Raw genomic sequence first — 20,169 nt, forward strand, 5'->3', positions numbered from 1 at the left:
CTGGCTTTTCTTCCAACCGGATACCTGAAGGGTGGAGCAGGCGCCCCCTGTTCTGTCCCAGCAACCTACGAAGACTTCCGAACAGGAAGGTGACACACAGCGGCGGGTGGATGGGGTATGCGGTGGGGGGGAGAGGGGGGGAGGTAGACGAGGGAACGGTGCGTGACGCGCGCCTGTTAACCATGCACTGGCTTTAGGGTTGCCCTGTGGTCGCTATTCAAACGCTTCGTCTGTTCTTCCTTCCCGTCGCCAGCCTCTTTCTTTGGTCCCGGTAGTCTTCCTACCGGGAGGAATCCGGCCCCTTTCCTCTTACTCCCTGGTGGCGAAGTGGCCAGAGTTGAGTCGCCGAATTCAGCTTGTAAATGCAACCCAGAGGGCGATCGCGTTCTCTTCGAGAACCGCTCTGGAGTGCATGATTTCCCCCCACTTCTCCTGAGGTTTAATCAGTTCCAGAGAGTTTCTCTGTAACACCTTGTGCAGTCACAGAAAATACAGAAGGCTTGATAGGAGATAGGCTAATTACCTTCCCACTCCCCCAAGCCAGTAATCTCATTTACGCCTCATAGTGGGGAAACTGCAATCAAAACACTCAAATGGAAATGATTCACCCAGATGTAAAGTTTGCACTGAAACAAATCATTTTCCAGCGCATGTGTATTTTCATGCTTCAGAAAAATCATTTTAGTTCTACTTTAATTTTCCTTCATGAGGGGCTGTAAATACTAAAACCTGAAGGCTTTGCTAAGATATGACCCTCTTCATTTAATTTGAGGGTTCAGGAAGGAAATTCCTGATATTTCTCTACATAGTGAAGTAAACATTTTGAAAATATTTTTACAAGGACCTAGTTATAGCCCCTCCTGGGCTACTTCTTAAATGTCTCCGCTAGACGTACAGTCTTTTCATTCCTTAGATACAATACCTTCCACGATAATAGGGCGATACAATTGTTTTGCATTGTCCAAAGTGCCAAATATTCTAGAACAATCTTGTGCACAGTTTAGGCTCCCATACGTGTTGATTTACTCATTGATCCTCATAGAATCCTTTTCCTGGAGCATCACCAATGTAATTACACGGAAACACCCAAAACCATAATTATTACTCCAGAGAGCAACTAAGTCAATCAGTTTCTGCTAAAGATCGTCACCGAGCGCATGCCTTTTGTTTTTTCTTTACAGTATTCGTCAAACAGAAAATGATAAAAAATGAGTTTATTCATAATGGCTATTATAGGTAAGTAATTAGTAGTGGTTAAATGTCTATAGATCACAGGTTCTATAGTGATTATTATGTTCTGTATTCATAATTGTCAAAAGTGAAATGCATAAAGAAGATGAGAATGTGATCGAATAGATGACTAAGAGAAGAACACAGTACTTAGAATAATAGTGTTCAGTGTTGTTAAAACCCACAAAACTACATCCTTTATTTTTGCAGGGCTTAGTTCTTTTCCAAGACAGCGGTTTTGTGTTTTGTTTTTTGTTTTTAATTTTTTTTAACGTTTATTTATTTTTGAGACAGAGAGAGAACATGAACGGGGGAGGGTCAGAGAGAGAGGGAGACACAGAATGTGAAACAGGCTCCAGGCTCTGAGCCGTCAGCACAGAGCCGGACGCGGGGCTCGAACTCATGCACCGCGAGATCATGACCTGAGCCAAAGTCGGACGCTTAACCGACTGAGCCACCCAGGCGCCCCAAGACAGCGGTTTTGAATAAACAAGACTACACACTCTAAGAAACTTGAAATAGGGTTTCGCTAACTAATATACACGTAGCTGTCTAGTAGGGAGGCTTTAGGTTGTTTTCTCTAACAGCACTTTTAAGTTATTAAGGATTAAGCAATTTTGGTTGCTTTCCTTCGGAGTTGAGCCGGAGATAGGCAAACTTGTGAAGTATCAAAACTTGCTTTTGGAACCAAATGTATCTCCTTCCTGTAACCCTTCTCTCTCTCACTGGAGTGAACTGCTGGGCCTCTCCACTTCCCACACACAGCACTGGCACACGCTGTGGTCCTGAAAACCCTGGAATATTGCCTTCTGCCCTCCTTCCCCCTAATGCCAACTGCCTCAAAGCCCTGCTCTCAGCTAATCGCCCGCAGGAGGTATTGACCTGATTCTCCTTCTCCAGCTCCCTGGCTTTCGCCCTCCTTCCCTCCCTGCCTCCCTTGCTCCCTTCTTCCCCCAACCTTCCATTTGTACATGCAAGCATTTAATAAGGATTTATTAAGTAAGTATAAATGTTAAGATCAAGGGACACACATACGAGTAATCCAGTTATCTGATGCACAGAAGCTGTCATTTTCAGTGGGGAGCATACGTGTGAATGATGAGGCACCAGGAGGAGTGTTACCCCATGATAAGTGTTAAAACAGAGGTTGGGACAGTCTACCACAGGAGAGCGGAGAGAGGACTGTTCTCCCGGGGAGCAGTAGCACCCATGTGCATGTCGAGGGAAGTCGCCACAAAGAAATCATGTTTGGGCTGATCCTGGGAGATTCAGCTGGGAACAAGAGAGGAAAGTCATGCTAGGCAGAAGAAATAGCACGAGTGACTAACTCTCAGGTGCTGTTTAGCACCTCTGGAACGCTGTGGAAATATGGTCCATATTCAGACCTGACACACAAGCACAGTGTAGACAGCTGCTGTTGCTGCTGCAGTGGAAAAATAGCACTTTCAAGGGAGATAAAGATTCCAGAGGCACAAATCTGTCTCTCCCTTTCTCTGCCTCCCCCTCTCCAACCCTGATATACACGGAATTAATAATGTCTTAAAAATGCATTCATTTAAAGGACTGCCAAGCATTAGCCTACATAGGTATCTTTGTGTCTAGTATAGCTCTAGATACAGCTGGAGCTCCTTGGTCCTGATCAACAGATTCTTCTAGAACTCTGCTTCAGACACCGCTAGACGCAGGAGGTACAGTGATGAACATGAGCTCACATGGGGAGGGCCGGGTGGGAAGTTCCCCACGAAGGTAGATTGAGCCAGACTGAGAAGGGATTCAAAGCCACAAGGAAAATTATTCCACCAAGGCTTTCAGAGAGACATACTCCGATGTGTTTTGGAAAGTTCATTCAAACCAACACATGATTCATAACTCAACTCTTAATCCTTCAAAGGATACTTGCTTTTTTTTAAGTACCCCTAGCTCATTAAAAATGAACAAATTTGCACGCACAAACATGTAAGGGAGCATTGGAGACTGGAATGGGAGATTTATGTAGTTGGAAGATGTATGAACAATTAGACAAGCATAGGTGTAATCTAACACGGGGATTGGCAATCTTTCAGAGACAGTAAATGACTCCAATGTTCTAGACCCATCTGCCTAACAATAAAGTTGGTGGGAGGATGGGGGGCATGGTTTTGTAGTGAATTTTTTACTTCAGTCAGGAGACAAATCAAAGAAAGGAAGCCGGTGGTCGCTCTTGACACGGTAGGAATGACAATCTAGCCAAAGGGTCTATGACAGTCTGAAAACTCACCGTAATCCCATCTTTGGGATGCTGTAAATGTCTGCTATAGTATGATCGAATGAGCAATAAATAAAAATAAAAAATGACTATTGGGGCGCAGGCTGCCTGGGTGGCTCAGTTGGCAAGCTTCTGACGCCAGGATTTGGCTCGGGTCATGATGTCATGGTTTGTGAGTTAGAGTCCCATAGTGGGCTCCATGCTGACAGTGCGGAGCCTGCCTGGGATTCTCTCTTTCCCTCTGTCTCTGCCCTTCCCCCGCCCACTGTCTGTCTCTCTCTCTCAAAAATAAATAAATAAACTTAAAAAAAATTAAAAAAAAAAAAAAAAAGAACAACTATCAGAGCACCTGGGTAACTCAGGTTACCCTGGTTGTCTGGCTCTTGATCTCAGCTCAGATCACGATCTCACGGTTCGTGAGATCAAGTCCCGCATTGGACTCTGTGCATGGAAACTACTTGGAATTCCCTCTCACCCTCTCTCTCTACCCCTCCCCCACTCGCTCTCATTCTCTCTCTCTCTCTCTCTTTCTCAAAATAAATAAACATTAAAAAAATAATTTTCAACCAGAGAATTAAGAAATGATAAATGTAATGATAAAATGCCAGATATTGAGGCAAGGAAAGCCAGAGAGCTTTGACCTTCAGGCCTCCTTCCTTGGCTCTATCCATGGGGAGTCCACACCTGCACTTACTCTCCCTCTCAAATCTCACAGCCCAGCCTGGCATTCAGGCAGCACAGGGCTTGAAATTTCCTTGCAGGCTGAATCCTTCTTGGGGCACACATATTAAGGTTGTGACCTACATGCAGACCAGATAATGGGCAATCTTTCACCCCCCTCCTCTATAAATGCCAAGAACAAATAAGGAGACTGGATTTCTGGCAGACATCTTTTGCCAAACTTCAGTGAAACCTGAAAGCTTCAATTTGCTCAGTATGAACGTCTCCCCAAATCTCTCCCATTTCTGACCCTATAATTAATCTAGGAAGAAACAACAGAAACTCCCCCCATCAAGGATTGTTTCCAGTGAAACTTGCCTACAAATTGCAGTAACAAAATAACATTAATGTAACAGTAACCAACATGGGAAAACCAGGAGCAGGATGGTTGGCGGAAGGTTGATTGGCATAATTTTAATGTAAAGCAGTTTAGTGAGCTTCTTTTTCTTTTAACTTTTTTTGTAATGTTTATTTTTGAGAGAGAGAGAGAGAGAGAGAGAGAATCCAAAGCAGGATCCCAGCTCAGAGCCCCACGCAGGGCTCGAACCGTGAGGTCATGATCTCAGCCCAAGTAGGACACTTAACAGACTGAGCCACCCAGGCGCCCCAAGTGAACTTCCTTTTGATTTCAACCCTGAATGTAAGCTGCATAAACATTTATGTCACCTTCCTCAACAGGCTCTGAAGTGTCAGTAACATGCTGAAGGTGGGGCTCCCTGTGGTCCACGTTAATCCACTACAGCTGAGGCTCATTACCTGTGACGCCTTAGACAAGGTATTCTCTTAACCTTGAAAATCTGTATAATGGGGATACTAAAACTTGATATAAGTTGCAAAAAAAAAAATAACTGAAATAGAGAATTTAGTAAGTTGGAATCTCACACGGAAAATAGGACACATCTGTGTTCCTTACCCCTACCGTACACATGTCACAACTAGAAACAGAACATATCATACAACTCAAATGGCTCCCACAAATCACGACAACTATGGTTATGTACTGTGCTTAAAGCACATGAAGAATACGAGCCACTTAATCTGCTGGGCCAAGGACAGGCCCATGTGATGGCAATTCCACCAAGGGCCTGAAAAGATGATCCATTTAGTTCTTCAGACTTCTCCCTCCTCTCTTGGTCTCCCCATGGACAATGCTCCAGAATGGGTTGGATCAAGGAACTAGATGCCCTGATAACCGAATAAACACTTGTTTATCAAACAAAGGCTAAAGTTTAAATCGAAAGAGCAGAGAGTAAGCCAAAAGCTAACCCAGAGGAGTTTTTAGTTGCTCAGGGTGGATGGAAAACAATAGAATGTATGTTTGGGCCTATTGAGAGGGTGGCGTCATTGAAAGCAGGTCCTACAAGGTTAGTCAACACAGAAGATGCTTTCCCTGGGTCGTTCCACCTGTCCTCAGGGAAAGAAGAGAAAACTCCAAAGGCCTGTGTGTGGCCCATTATGTTTAGTCCTTCAGACCTCTATGGGGCACTGCTTTTGTGCCAGGCAGTGTGCTGAGTCCTGGATCTAACAAAGATACCCAAGGTGGACAGCATTGCCACACTCAAGGAGGGCATGGTCCACATTTCTTTAGCTGAATTGAATAGCTTCCCAAAAGCAAAGATAAGCTTACAGATATTTCTACTTTTTCTAAGACCCAGCTATGCCATTAAGAGACAGCCTTGGGCAGGTGTAACCATTTAGAATACCCACTTTTTCGAGTGAGGAATGAGCTGGAAGCCCTCTTGTAGCTGTAATATTGTGCGGTGCTGTGATATCTGGGAAAAGATAAATCTGAAAGGAACTTCTGGATGCCCAGAACCACCTCCTATAATAGTGCCCGGCTACTCCTTTGGAGCCCTTCCCTTCTGCCCCTCATGGTAGCCTTTAGTCAAGGATTTTGTGGCTTAGTTATTTACATCTCAAGTGTCTCTCTGGACTGTTGAGTGCTTTGAAGATTAGACCACATGAGTGAGATTGATGTTTCTTGCCTACCTAACATTCTTTAATCAGGCCCTTCTCCAGCTCCCTCTTCCCACTCTCTTTTGTTCTCCAGGCTGACGCCATCTTGGCTCTGTTCCTTTTACAAAGCCAGTCTTGTGTCTGCCTTTGGGACTTTGTCTATGCCACGCTCTTCACCTGGGATGATTTCCTCCTGGTGCTCACATGGCTGGATCCTTCTTGCCATTCGGATCTTAGAGTAAACATCATTTACACAATGGACCTAAACCACCCAGCTGGCCATCCTTTGCCACTCATCCTATTTCAATGATCTGCATATTAGTTTTATTATCTGACATTTTTCTTGGGTTCATTATCTCCTTGCACTAGAAAGTAGCCTCTGTAAGACAGGGATGATATTTGTTTTATTCTTCATAGTATCCCTGATGCCCGGAAGAGTGTGTGGCCTAAAGGAAGTGCTTAATAAATGAAACGACTTAATAATATACCCCTTATATATTGCTGGGTACATAATTGTTTCTCAATAAATTATGGTTTTCCTCCCTTCATCTCATAATCAAGGGTACGTTTTCTTAGCAATCCCTTCACACCTCACTATAAAAAGCAAGACAAAATCAAACCAAACAAAAAAGAAAACCCTTGAATTTAGGTATTTTATTATATATTACATATTATGCTACTCAATTCCTTCAGAAAACCAAGGCACTAAATTTTGTAAATGATGTACAAGGAAGATTTTGAAATCAAGGCTGTTCTTTTAGTCCAAGGAGGTCATTAAACAATCATAGTGAATAACCATTTTTCAAGAAAACTGAAGTAGATACTCTTTTTTACAGACCACATTCAATGGACACTTTGTCAAGTGCAGAGACTCTTACCATTGGGAGGGGGGCCATCTAAGGCTTTCATCTGTCCATCTTGGGAAAATGCCAGTGTTGCTTCTTATTCCAAGGACCACAGATAATCTTCCAATGAGTCAGAAAAATGTATCCTCTCTTCTCTCTCCTTTTAAACTTGCTCCCTAAATTCTCCTTTGTCCCCTAATTCTTTGCCATCTATTAAAATAGAATTTTAAAATGAGAATCCATTAGGCCCCATGATTCTTTGCTTCTGCTTTTGGGTGAAGGCCCTCTGGCCTATTCCTTTCATGAACCTCCCGGGTTTTGCAGGTGCGGACTGATCATACTCATGAGACGTTGGCCGTTAACTAAGGAGAACTCCCCTTTGTTCAGAGGTTAAAGAAATGGCAAGCTAACTTTCCCAGAGTAGCACAGCTCAGACACAGAGACAGCCTAGTGCTCTCCAGGTCTCTTCCCAGCATTCTGTGATTGTCCTGCAGAATCTGTAAAAGTAGATGTATCCTCAGTAGATGTTGGTAGCAAGATGTCAACCTGTATTTGTAGATACGTAGGAATAAAGGGAGGGAACACTCTCTTCATTAATGACACCATATGAATTTGGTTTATAGGAAAGAATGCTGTCATAGCGTCTTCGACTTCTATCATTCAACCGACTTTCCCCAAGAGCTTCAGAACCTCTCATCCAGCCTGAGGACACACAGGATAACCTGGCCACCTCACGGAGGGTTTTCTATCTTGTAATCACAAAGGTCTTTCATAACCTTCATATTGCCAGAAAGCCTGAATGAACATTTATTACAAAACACTTCTACTTTCTTTTCTTTTCTTTTTTTTTTAATGTGTATTTATTTTGAGAAAGAGAGAGAGTGTGTGTGTACATGAGCAGGAGAGGGGCAGAGAGAGAGGGAAAGGGAATCCCAAGCAGGCTCCACACTCAGTGCAGAGCCCGACACAGGGCTCTGTCTCAAGACCACGAGATCATGACCTGAGCTGAAGTCAGGAGTCAGACACTTAACCTACTGAGCCCCCAGGTGCCCCTACTTTATTTTCTTTTAAAATATCCTTCTCGGGGGCTCCTGGGTGGCTCAGTTGGTTGAGCGTCCGACTTCGGCTCAGGTCATGATGTCACAGTCTGTGAGTTCGAGCCCTGCATCGGGCTCTGTGCTGATGGCTCGGAGCCTGGAGCCTGCTTCTGATTCTGTGTCTCCCTCTCTCTCTGCCCCTTCCCTGCTCATGCTCTGTCTCTCTCTGTCTCAAAAATAAATAAAAACATTAAGAAAAAAAAATTTAAATATCCTTCTCTACGCAACGGTAAGGCCTCAATGAAGGTGCCTAGCATGTAGTTCTGCAGCCACGGCAGAATGACCGTTGGGTTGTCAGAGTGGCGAGGCACATGCACAAGTACCAAGTTGGTAAGTAATTATATTTTCGTATCTCTGTGTATGCATATTTACATATATGTGTCTACGTGTGTGTGTGTGTATATACAGAGAGAGAAAGAAAGAGAGAGGAGAGGGAGAGAGTTTATTTTTAAAAAACTAGCTGTGACTGTGGAGGCTGTGAAGTTCAAAATCTATAGGGTGGGGGGCAGGCTGCAGACCCAGGAGAGAACTAATGTTGCGACTAAAGTCTGAAGGCCATCTGCCGGTAGAATTCCTTCTTGCTCAAGGGAGGTCAGTTTTTTTGTTCTGTTAAAACCTTCAACTGTTCACCTGTTTGGTTAAAGCTCACCCATACCATGGAGGACAATCTGCCTCACTCAATGTGATTTAAATGTTAATCTCATACAATAAATACTGTCTTGAAACATCTGAGATAATGTTTCACCAAGTATCTAAGCATTGTGGTCCAGCTAAGCTGATACATAAAATTAACTATCACAAGTCCACCTCTTGTGAATTTGGCAGCCACATGCATCTTATTAATTTGTGTTTAATCTCCATATAAAGACAATAATAAGGTCAATGCTGTGACCTAACACGATGCAACTATCCTGCATAGAGCTGAAAACCTACTAACTTTTCCCCCAGAAGATGTAGTCTTTGTGGGATGTTTATTCTTCTTCGTATCCTATAACGTAAATACTATGAATGTAAAGTTCACAATTATTAACTACCGTGGGTATATAGTCACCACATCTTATGTTACAGGACAAGGAGACAAGAGAGGGAAGAAACGAAGAGATTGATACACACGTACAGAAACACAAGCATATTCATAACAAATAAAGAAGGAATACTCATGGCAGTCATAGTCCTTGTTTCTGTAACTGGTCGCGTAGTCACGGCTGGTATTTATAACTATTTTATGCCACTACCTATTTGTTTTCAGTAAGCACCTCAACTGGTCACGGTGCTTTACCTAATAGGGTGACGCAAACCTTTCTCCCCAACAGGGGAGTAGTGGTCCTGTCTGGGCCATTAGTTGTCCTGTCTGGATTGGGTTGTTGTCGTTTTCCACTGACTTTAATCACAAGGCCCGGTCATACTAAGAGACTCCCTGAGGGATCGCCTATATTCTAGACAGACTCTTCCTTACCTCCACTGTGGAGTAGCAGTCGAATTTCTCCTTGGTCGTCAGGACCAGTCATCCCAGCCAGCATAGTCCCTCCCTTCTTTGCCTGTTGATTTCGGGGCACAAAGAGCCCAAGGAAGCTGAATGGCAGTCTTAACTTCCAGTTCAATGAAATCGTTGTTGTGTCTTCCGGTAGAAGCATTCTTCCCTTTGGAACCAAGGTTTTAGGCCAGCAAGGCATCAAGTTGGGAAGACAGGATGCAAAAATGTTGCTTGTAGGTCACTAGGGCAAACAGGGAGTGGCACCACCACCAATTCTACTCCTTGATTTCGGAACCTGTGAATCCCAGCTATGGGAGAAGCAGCACCATATACTGGATGCTGATTCAGAGCATATATAGTCTCCTGGAAAACCTTGCCCCAGCCCTGCAAAGTATTGCCATCTAGCTGGCACTGTAACTGCATCTTCAAGAGGCCATTCTACTATTGTGTCAAGCCAGTTGGATGTAATCTACCTGCCAGATGGTTGGCTGATCACCCTGGGGAATGGTGTGACATCAGAGTTTCTGGATTGGTCTCTGCTACTAACAGACTATGCACTTAGCCATGGCTGTGGTTAGGTTGGCCTTGGTGAATGGAAGTCCGTGTTGCTGAGCCCATGTATAACCTCCGTTTTTGCCACCATGGCTATTCAGTTCACTAGCCCTTTGACGACAGGGTGACTGGGAAAGAGGCTGACTGATATCCACAAAATGAGTCATATTATCCACTTGATTATTAAAATCCTCCTCTCCTGAGATCACCCTTTAGAAATTACTCACATGGCACGCAAATATCTTCACATTTTTTGACTATGCAGGGAAGTTTATCCATATTACTCTTCCCCAGACTTTCTTGTCACCCATTTTTAAATCATGTTCCTTCTGCTTACAATTGCTTGACCATCCTGCCAAATCATTAGCTGCCCTCCCATGAGTGGGTATAGAGTCCCATGTCTGTCCAGTTCTCCTTCCAAGCAAAATGAGCAACCAGGTGAATTGCTCTTAACTTCTGCCCACTGAGAGGATTTCCTTCACCACTATCCTTCAGCAATGTCCCAGAAAGGGACGATGGCATTGCAGCTATCGACTTCCATGACTGTGCTTATACATGCCAGTATCTCAGTGGTGTCATTCATAACACAAGGGTATCACACACAAGCGTCATCTCACACAGAAATATGAAAATGCACTAACCCACTGACTTGGTTCTAAGCATTTGGATTGGTACTTCCTGAAGATTCAACATCATTTGCTGCTTTCTTAGTGCTTAGTAGACTTGAGTATATTTCACTATTTTTAAAACATTCCTGGCTAGCTTTGATATTTGGATTTTGTTGCTTTTCTTGTATGCCCACTCTCCTTTTAGCTAATAATTTACAATATTTGTAAATTATCCGTAACCTTGTGAAAATTGGGCACTGCCTCAATTTACCAGGCAAAATTCAAAGAAATATTAGTGATGCCCTAACTATATTACTACTTGACCATCCGTGTAATATATTTGAGTAAATGTATGGAAGGCATTGTTTGGGCACTGGATAATTTTTTGTAGAAAATTCAGAGGGTCACCTACAGCACATTTTATGTTTTATTCAGTAGGACCACAACTTGGCAATTCGAATACTCCATGTGCCAGGGTGGCACCTTAGTTCTTGTGATGCCTAAAAAAGCCCCAAGAAAATGTGACTGCTTGATATCTGTTACTTTTGGGAGGTGTCCATTGTGATTCCATAATCGGCTACTCCTAGAATTTCAGGAGATGTAGCAGGAACTTCATTTTCCATACAGCTTATTCTGAAGTTTTGAAGCTCTTCCCCAGCCCCTGAAAACCCCCAAGAGGCTCATGGTCTCATCCCTGCTAGTAATGACCCCTCAGCTAAGCAGGGATTTTAGGAATCTGTGCACATGTTTACGCTTTTCTAGTATTTTGAGACGCCAAAAAAGCAGGATTATTTGGTACTCTTGTCTTTCCTTACTTCCTAACATATGCATCGCACATTAAATGTTCAGTCAATTTTGGACATATTTGATGAATAAATCTCTCTGCTGGGCCCACCATAAATTTTCCAGCGTATCTCTTCATCAGCTTTAAAACCCTAAGATAAACATTAAAAGCCACGATCCTTTGCTCAGGTGACACATTATAGTGGGAGATGTTTATTCTAGACTAGTTAGTGGGAGGAAATTTATTTTTGTTTTTTATTGTTATATCCTGGATCAGAACAATGTTTAGCTGTCACAGCCAAATTTTCTAACAGCATATGGTCTTACTGTCAGACACTTTTGATAGTACTATCTGTTTTTGAGTTGTGATTACCGAATCTTTTTAACAAATAAGATTGGTTGTCCCCAAAAAACTATTTGATGGTTTGGCTAAGAGTTTCAGATGCATTAACTACTTCTGGTGTGTGTGTGTGTGTGTGTGTGTGTGTGTGTGACGACAGCAACCTTGTTTCCTAATCACCCCTTCACAACAGATATAAATAAAATTTAACAACAAAAATGAAAATAGGCTTTGTATAAAACCACAGGAAAATCGCAGACAAGAAATTAAACAGATGTGAGCAAAAGGTAGGAATCATGAATAATGCCTCACTTTCTAAGCTAAGTAAATACGGTCACTTAAAAAAGTTGCTGGGGCGCCTGGGTGGCTTAGTCGGTTAAGCGGCCGACCTCGGCTCAGGTCATGATCTCACGCTCTGTGAGTTCGAGCCCCTCGTCGGGCTCTGTGCTTACAGCTCAGAGCCTGGAGCCTGTTTCGGATTCTGTGTCTCCCTCTCTTTGACCCTCCCCCATTCATGCTCTGTCTCTCTCTGTCTCAAAAATAAATAAACGTTGAAAAAAAAATTAAAAAAAAAAAGAAAAAGTTGCTATGTTTTTTGCTTATAAAACTCTTATGTTTAAAATTCCACTAGAGTTGATCCTCATTTAAATCAAATGGTATTCCAGAGAGACAAGACTATTACTGTCAGTATCTACAATGGTTCTATTTCACAATTCGTAAGATATTGCTTAAAAATCTAGAACACGAGCATAGATCATCATGATAGACCTGTTTGCAATTCATTCTCCAAATCATGTTGTTTATGTATCTTTTTATATGCCAACATAAATCTAGTTTGGCACGTGCTGTTTAATAAACCTTGAATTTACCTTTTAAGAGCAAAAGCATTTCCCCCTCTTTACTGCTTTGTAAATACTGTAACTTTACATCTACAGGCTGCTCTCGGAAGCCTCACTGATGGCCCACTGCCTTCTGGTTTTTCCTTTGACAATGGGAACAAATAGCCAAAGGGCAGAAAGGAGCCCAATGTCTGTTTTTGTCTAAGCCCCACTTACCACTCTCCTCTGCCTCCTTCTTATTTCTTCCCACTTCCTGTTTACTTTTCTTAGGATTTTCATTTTCTTTAGGATTATTGGTTTCTTTAAAGTTAACGGGAACCTTGTAAGGTCCTTCAGAACTGCCATTTTTTCCCGTATCTTTCCTTCAAACAGTTTTAGAGGATTAGAATTAATATTACACACAATATATCGTGTATTTATACGTTATATGTGACATACATTGTCTATTACATTAATACTATTAAAATATTAAATTTTTAATAGTTTGAGAATATTTGAAAGCACATTTCCATAAAGATATCAGAGAACAAAGACAGTAGACCTAGCTAGATTACTTCCGGGAAAACAGTGAAAGTATCTCACGGAAATGAACATGTTCCTCCCTGTAACTTCTACTGAGCATCTATTACAATAGCTAACATCGAATGATTATACTAAGTAGTAGGCACTATGCTTCAGTGTTTTTTTTAATGCAATTTCTCAGTTAATCCTCATAATAATCATGAAAACCTTACTTATATGTTCTTAAGATCTGAGGCTTAAAGAGGTAAACATTAGTTGTGTGAGGCAACACAGCTAGAAGTAGCAAAACCAGGCTTTTCTGACGCCAAAAATTCTGCTTTTAACCAGTGAAATGATCTGCCTCTCCATCTGTTCCAAATGAGTCCTTCACATACCCGTAGGCAGCTGTACTTAGTCTAACGTGGCTTTACACGATTTTGTTCAGTCTACCTGTGTCTGTCCAGTTTATCTACTTGAACTTTCAAGGGGACACTGTTGCCCCTTTCCCTAGAAGCCAGCAGAGTGCTGGACAAGAAGGGATATAATATAGCTCCTTCGTTGAAAACAAACCCTGCATTTACCTTACTTTCTCCCTTTTGCCAGCTCCCCCTGCCCCGTGGCAAGGCTACATCTCATCCTTGACTTTCTGCTCTCTCCTCAAACATTTGCGTCCACATTCAAGCGACTTTCATTGCAAAGCTCCCCTCTTACCTCCGTGAAGCTATAGCAAGAGAACTGGAGGAATTTCCAGGTCACTTCCGTATTTTAGTATCGATGACTCAATATCTCATTTTTGGGCAAAGCACTTCACTTCTTCAGGTATCCTCTGGGTTAACACCCATTTTGCCAATCCCACGGGGCAATTGGTAAAAGGTGAAAGATTTATGGGATCTGAAGAGAAACCAGAGCATTCGCACAGGGCAACTGGAAAGATCAGCTGAGGGGAGGTGTGGGAGGACAATTTGAAAACTCAAGTTTTCAAACTCAATACCTACAAGAACAGTGCAGCTGAACTCTTAATATTAAATTGTCCTCTCGGAGCCAAAATTGTAATCAGTGGAAGAGGTGATGGCCACGTATTTCTGAGGAGGCATTGGTGGGCTCCCAGAGCTACACTGCTCATCAAAGTCCATGCCAAGGTCCCTAGCCCACAAGGAGCCATTTTTTTTCTTTTCTAAATCCGTTTCCATTCGCTTTTCGCTGTCCACTTGCATCTTTGTCGAATGAGTTTCTGTTAGAGTTGATTCACTTCCATTACCTCTCATTTTACAAATGAGCTTGCCGAAGTCTCCCGTCTTGAGTTCCAATTCTAGTCTCATTTCTGAGCATCCCACGTATAAAACCTTCTCCATATCTTCATGCTCCTCCTACCCCCATGCATCCACCCTTTATGCCCAATACCTCCCTCTCTATCCTGCACTTGTCCCTTTCCGTGGACCATTTCATCCCCGAGGTAGCCTGTTTTCATTTATTAGTCACTGACCTATTCTCTTTATAACGTACAATTTGAAAATTGAAAAATTATTTTTCTTAAAATATTTTTATAAACTATATAAAATATATATATATATATATATAATTTATAAATATATTTATATATATTTATAAATATTTTATAAACTATATAAACTATATTTATATTTGGCTAAACAAAATGCTTCTGTTATTAAGACAACCATCCCCAACCCCCTTTTCATTTACTTTTGCTGTGCCGGGCATATAACCTCCCGAAATAATTGTCTCATGTATTAAGTATGATGTATTATGGGACACTCTTCTTGGGGGAAAAAGAAAAGCCGTCAGAGGCAGAATATCTCAGCATGTTGAAAATGATAGAATACACAAGGACATTTTAACATCAGCTGCAGCCAAAATCCACTACATTTAAAAAATATGCTGTTGGGGGCACCCAGGTGGCTCAGTTGGTTAAGTGTCCAACTTCAGCTCAGGTCATGATCTCACGGTTTGTGAGTTCGAGCCCCACATCGGGCTCTGTGCTGATAGCTCAGAGCCTGGAGCCTGCTTCGGATTCTGTGTCTCCCTCTCTCTCTCTGCCTGTCCCCCACCTGTGCTCTGTCTCTCAAAAATAAGTAAATGTAAAAAAATCTGCTGTTAGATTAGTCTGATGCAAACTAATAAAATATTCACCAAAGTGTAAGAAAAATAACTTTGCCAAAATTATGAAGTTGAATTTAATCTACTTTCCTTTCATTTTTTTCAGTGAGAAAATTTTCTGGTTTAATTTTAGCCATAATAAAATGCCCTTCAATGCTAGGAAAATCAAAGATTTTAGACATGAAATGAATGATCTGGATAAAATGGGCACAAGGAAACACTGTTTGAAAACATTTACAAAGAGCCCTGGGAATCAGAAAAATCAGCTACTGTGAAATACTGTTAGTTTAGCCTTGGGTAAAACAGCAGAAATAACAAGTAATTTGGGTCATAACAAAGAGGAAGAGAACATTTTGAGTTCAACAAGGGCAGAAACAGATTTTGTTCCAAATGCAAAGCTTCAGAAAGCTAACCTCTTAATTTACACCTTCCAAGGCAAAGAGACGGGGAGCTTCTCCGCGCTGAGCTAACCTGAGCCTTGCAGTCACATATTCACACACTTGGTAACAGGACAATCAGAAGGATCGGATTTGATAAACTTTAGCCGTCAAACCTAAACGCTAGATGAGCATGACTCTATTTATTTATTTTTTTTAAACATTTATTTGTTTTTGAGAGACAGAGCGAGACAGAGTATGAGCAGGGGTGGGGCAGAGAGAGAGGGAGAACAGAATTCGAAACAGGCTCCAGGCTCTGAGCTGTCAGCACAGAGCCCAATGGGGGCTTGAACTCACAAACCGCGAGATCATGACCGGAGTCGGAGTCAGACGCTTAAGCCACTGAGCCACCCAGGTGCCCCTAGCATGACTCTATCTTTGAACAGAGGAGTTTTGAAATGATATTTTGCTACTCACTGGAATAAATAACCCGTCCTTGAACTAGGAACCCTCTAAACCATTGTAAAAGGTTAAAGTCGGGTATAAACGAAGTGTCTTTTGCTTCACAGATCCTCATGGAAGGTGATATTTTATCTAAATGACTAGGCCATGTCCAAGGTTCTCCCCAGCTTGAGGATTTTATGTCCAGCCATATGTCTATTTTCAGGAAGCTTATCAGTCTTATGTCTGGGGAGCCAGATAGCAGTCAACAGTGAATAATGAGCTTCGGGGTTCAGGGAGAAAAAAAAAAACAAGCTTCAGGTCCAGTAAAGTAGGAGATAGTAACAGCAGTGACAAAATAAAATGTATTCTTCTTTCGACCCATGGTTTGTAAACCCTAAATAGAGCAGGGGGCTCTGTGTTCAGGTTTCTATAAATGACACATTTCTGTCTACAAGTAAGAAGAGCTAACATAAATTGGCCATGAGCTATATGTCGGACATCGTTTTGACGACTTTGACCTGCATTATTTCCTTTAACCCTCCCCAAACTCTGTGGTCCGCACAAATATTCCATTTTTGCAGGCGAAAGAAAAGGAAGTACAGAAGGGTGAAAATGTTTGTCCAGGTCACACGGGTAATAAGCCTTGAAGGTGGTGGCCAACTCAGGAGCCCACAGCACTGACCACAGCGGGGGTAAACCGCGCGCGCACGTGTGTGTGTGTGCGTGTGTGTGTGTGTGTGTGTGTGTAGGGGGAGGGGCGTTCCTGCTGCTGCTCTACGCATGCTCACTGGCAAGCATGGCCAAATGGCTTGCTGGTCGGCTCTGATGTGAGTGACTCCAGTGGGCTGGAAGAGATGTGGTTTAGAAACCGAGGATGATTGTGGCTCCCGGATCTATGACGGAGGGGAATTAATACCCAGTTTGATGTTGAAACAAGTTTGAGTTAGCGAAACAGGGGCAGTCAAGAGCGCGTCGAGCGCAGAGTCCTTACGACTGTGTCCCTCCCTGGTCCTTCCAAAGCCTTAGTTCCACTGCTGCTGCCTTTGGTGGCATTACGTGAAGTCTGGGATTCCTCACTCTGGTAAGATGACCTTTATTACTGGGACAGCTACCGTTTTGTAGTTCCGACCTGAATAAATGAGGTGAGTCCACTTAAAAGATTTTCACGTATCCATAGATTTTTACTAAATGGTTTATCTTTAATCGCAAGAGGCAAAGTCTACACCCAGTTGACTTGTGTCAGATGGCGAGTTTCTGTGTAAGCAGATCACGTCGAACTTGTATCACATTTTTCTTTTTTGTTAGATAATGCCATACTTTGAGGGATGAAACAACTGTTTTCTAGATAGAAACATGAGAGTATTTTGCTTTTTAAGAAAAAAAATCTACAAATTAGGTTTCTTCGCTTTTTAAAATCTACATAATGAAGTCCTCCCTCTCTTTATATTAAATCACTGATCTAATTTTGCATATTCTCTGGAAGACTGAAATAGTTCTGCAGTCCATATGTTTTTAAACTATGAATCATTTTGTTTCTACATTTGGTACATAAGCTATTACAGCTGCTCAATAAATACAAATATACCACTTTAGAGTGATTTCTGCATCCCCAGAAATTTGGGCTGAATTTTAAAATGTGATGACTCATTAGAAATTGTAAAGAAACAATGCATGATCCTGAAAAACGTAAGAGAAAATTCATTTTTATTCCTCTGGGAAAAATTTGCACGGTACTGATTCTCGCGCTTCAATTTTTGCTTGAGAGAAGTGTAGACATTTTGAAAATCTCCAAGGTAGAATGCCATTTTCTTGTGAAAACGTGACTTAAAATAAAAGCCCAGGAAGACCATCAAGGGGTTGCATTTTCCTACCTGGCAAATCAAGTGTCCAGTTAAAATCCTGGCCTTTGCAAAGGAAACCTTTTTGTTTAATCACTTTATTATCTGACTTCCTCTAAGCAAAGAGCATTATCTGTGTTATCGGTAACAGTACTGGGAAAAACACATATTTTGAAAGTGTGGAGAAACTCATCCTACCCTGAGATTCTAATTTAAGAGAATGTCACAGGCCTCAGCAGGACCAGCAATTGAAAACCAAAGGTGTGCAAAAACAAACCACTCAGGTTTCAAAGCCTAAAAACAAAGAAAATAGGACAGAGCCTAAACTTGTGAAGCCTGTTTGCTCATTGTCAGAACAAATGCTGAGAATGCTGGAGAGTCCAGTCCAACGAAAACAAGTGTGGGTGGTAGGATTACGGGTGATTAATTTTCTTCCTTTCTCTATTTTCCATTTCTCTCCTACGATGAAATGCTACTTCTATATTATGGTATTTTCAAAAGCTTTTGAAAATTACTTTTGTTTCTCCAACTACCTTATCTGCACATGGTAACTGAGCAAGCCAGTTGTGTCCTCCGACAGTCATGCAAAAAGGCAGGGAGTATGATGAGTGCCTGGGTGGCTTAGTCCATTGGGCGACTGACTCTTGATTTTGGCTCAGGTCATGGTCTCTTGGTTCATGAGTTCAAGCCCCGCATCCGGCTTTGTGCTGACCGTGCGGAGCCTGCTTGGGATTCTCTGTCTCCTCTCTCTCTCACCCTCCCCTTCTCGCATGCTCTCTCTTTCAAAATAAATAAATAAATATAAAAAAAAGACAGTATGAAAATCTAGACACTCCCATCTGATTTCAAGGTGCATGAGCCCTCAAGAATTCTTTACTTCAAAACAAACTAGTTTTAAAATTTAACATTTATTTCTATCAAACTGTGTGGCCTAGTTACACCTAATATTTAACTCTACTTAAACTGTGTTTCAAGAGTCTATACATTATGTTGAGTAAGTAAAATCCTCTGATGACGGCTGGCTTCGAATGGAAATAGGCAATTTGCTGAAATGTATTTTCCGTAGGAAATGATGGAATAATCTTATCACAATTATTTCAGGACTCGGTAAAAGTCCACATCATAGAATTCATACTGTGACTGGAATATTACCCTTGTGAAGAATCCACCTAAAGGCTCATACCTTTGTGTGTTGCAAAAGGATGGCTATAAAGTTGCTTCAGCTTGTGTTTACCCTTTACAGAATTGAAGGCATTTAGGAAAAGTTTCGGTTAGAGTGGTGATATGCCGAGGAAGGACAACATTGCTGCAGTGCAGAAACCACAGCAGAAATAATTGTATCCTGGGGCGCCTGGGTGGCTCAGTCAAGCGTCCGACTTCAGCTCAGGTCATGATCTCACAGAGCCCGCTTCAGATCCTCTGTTCCCCTCTCTCTCTGCCTCTCCCCCACTGGTTTTTTCTCTCCCAAATAAATATTAAATAAATAAACAACCATTAAGTAAATAAATAAACATTAAAAAAATAATAACTGCCTCTCTCAGGTTCAATTTCGAAGCAAGCTACTAATAGATTAGAAGGATGTTTAACTTCTTCAACCTGAGGGGTCTACATCTTAAAGAACATAGATTCTAGTTAAGACACATCATAGTCAAACTGACAAAAGCCAAAGATTAAAAAAAAAAAATCAAAGCAGCCAGTGAAGGACAACACATTGTATTAATATATTTTGTGCTTATGGATCGGACGAATTAATATTGTCAAAACGTCCATACTGTGCAAAGCAATCTATAGACGCAATGCAGTCCCTAACAAAATACCAATAGTATGTTTCACAGAACTAGAATAAATAATCCTAAAATTTGTATGGCACCACAAAAGACCTGAATAGCGAATGCAATTTTGAGAAAAAATAACAAAGGTAGAGGTATCACCAGGCACCCTTATATTTACTACAGCATCATTTACAACAGCCAAACTATGGAAGCAGCCCAAGTGTCCACTGACAGATGAATGGATAAAGAACATGTGACATGTGATACTCACACACAGACAATGGAATTATTACTCAGCCATGAAAAAGAATGAAATCTGGCCATTTGCAATGATGTGGATGGATCTAGGCAGTGTAATACTAAGCGAAATAAGTCAGTCAGAGAAGGACAAATATCATGTGATTTCACTCATATGTGGAATTTAAGAAACAAA

At 41.8% G+C, this 20,169-nt stretch overlaps 1 long non-coding RNA gene across 1 annotated transcript; it reads left to right on the forward strand.

The window, feature by feature from the left end:
* Positions 1 to 118: 118 nt before the first annotated feature.
* On the forward strand, positions 119 to 8,514 carry LOC125937999 (uncharacterized). The gene is made up of 2 exons (XR_007462576.1): positions 119 to 1,236; positions 4,874 to 8,514. It is a non-coding gene; the product is annotated as an uncharacterized LOC125937999 (long non-coding RNA).
* Positions 8,515 to 20,169: the final 11,655 nt, after the last annotated feature.

The sequence above is a fragment of the Panthera uncia genome, assembly GCF_023721935.1.
Source record: "Panthera uncia isolate 11264 chromosome B2 unlocalized genomic scaffold, Puncia_PCG_1.0 HiC_scaffold_24, whole genome shotgun sequence".
In the NCBI taxonomy this organism is placed as follows: Eukaryota; Metazoa; Chordata; class Mammalia; order Carnivora; family Felidae; genus Panthera; species Panthera uncia.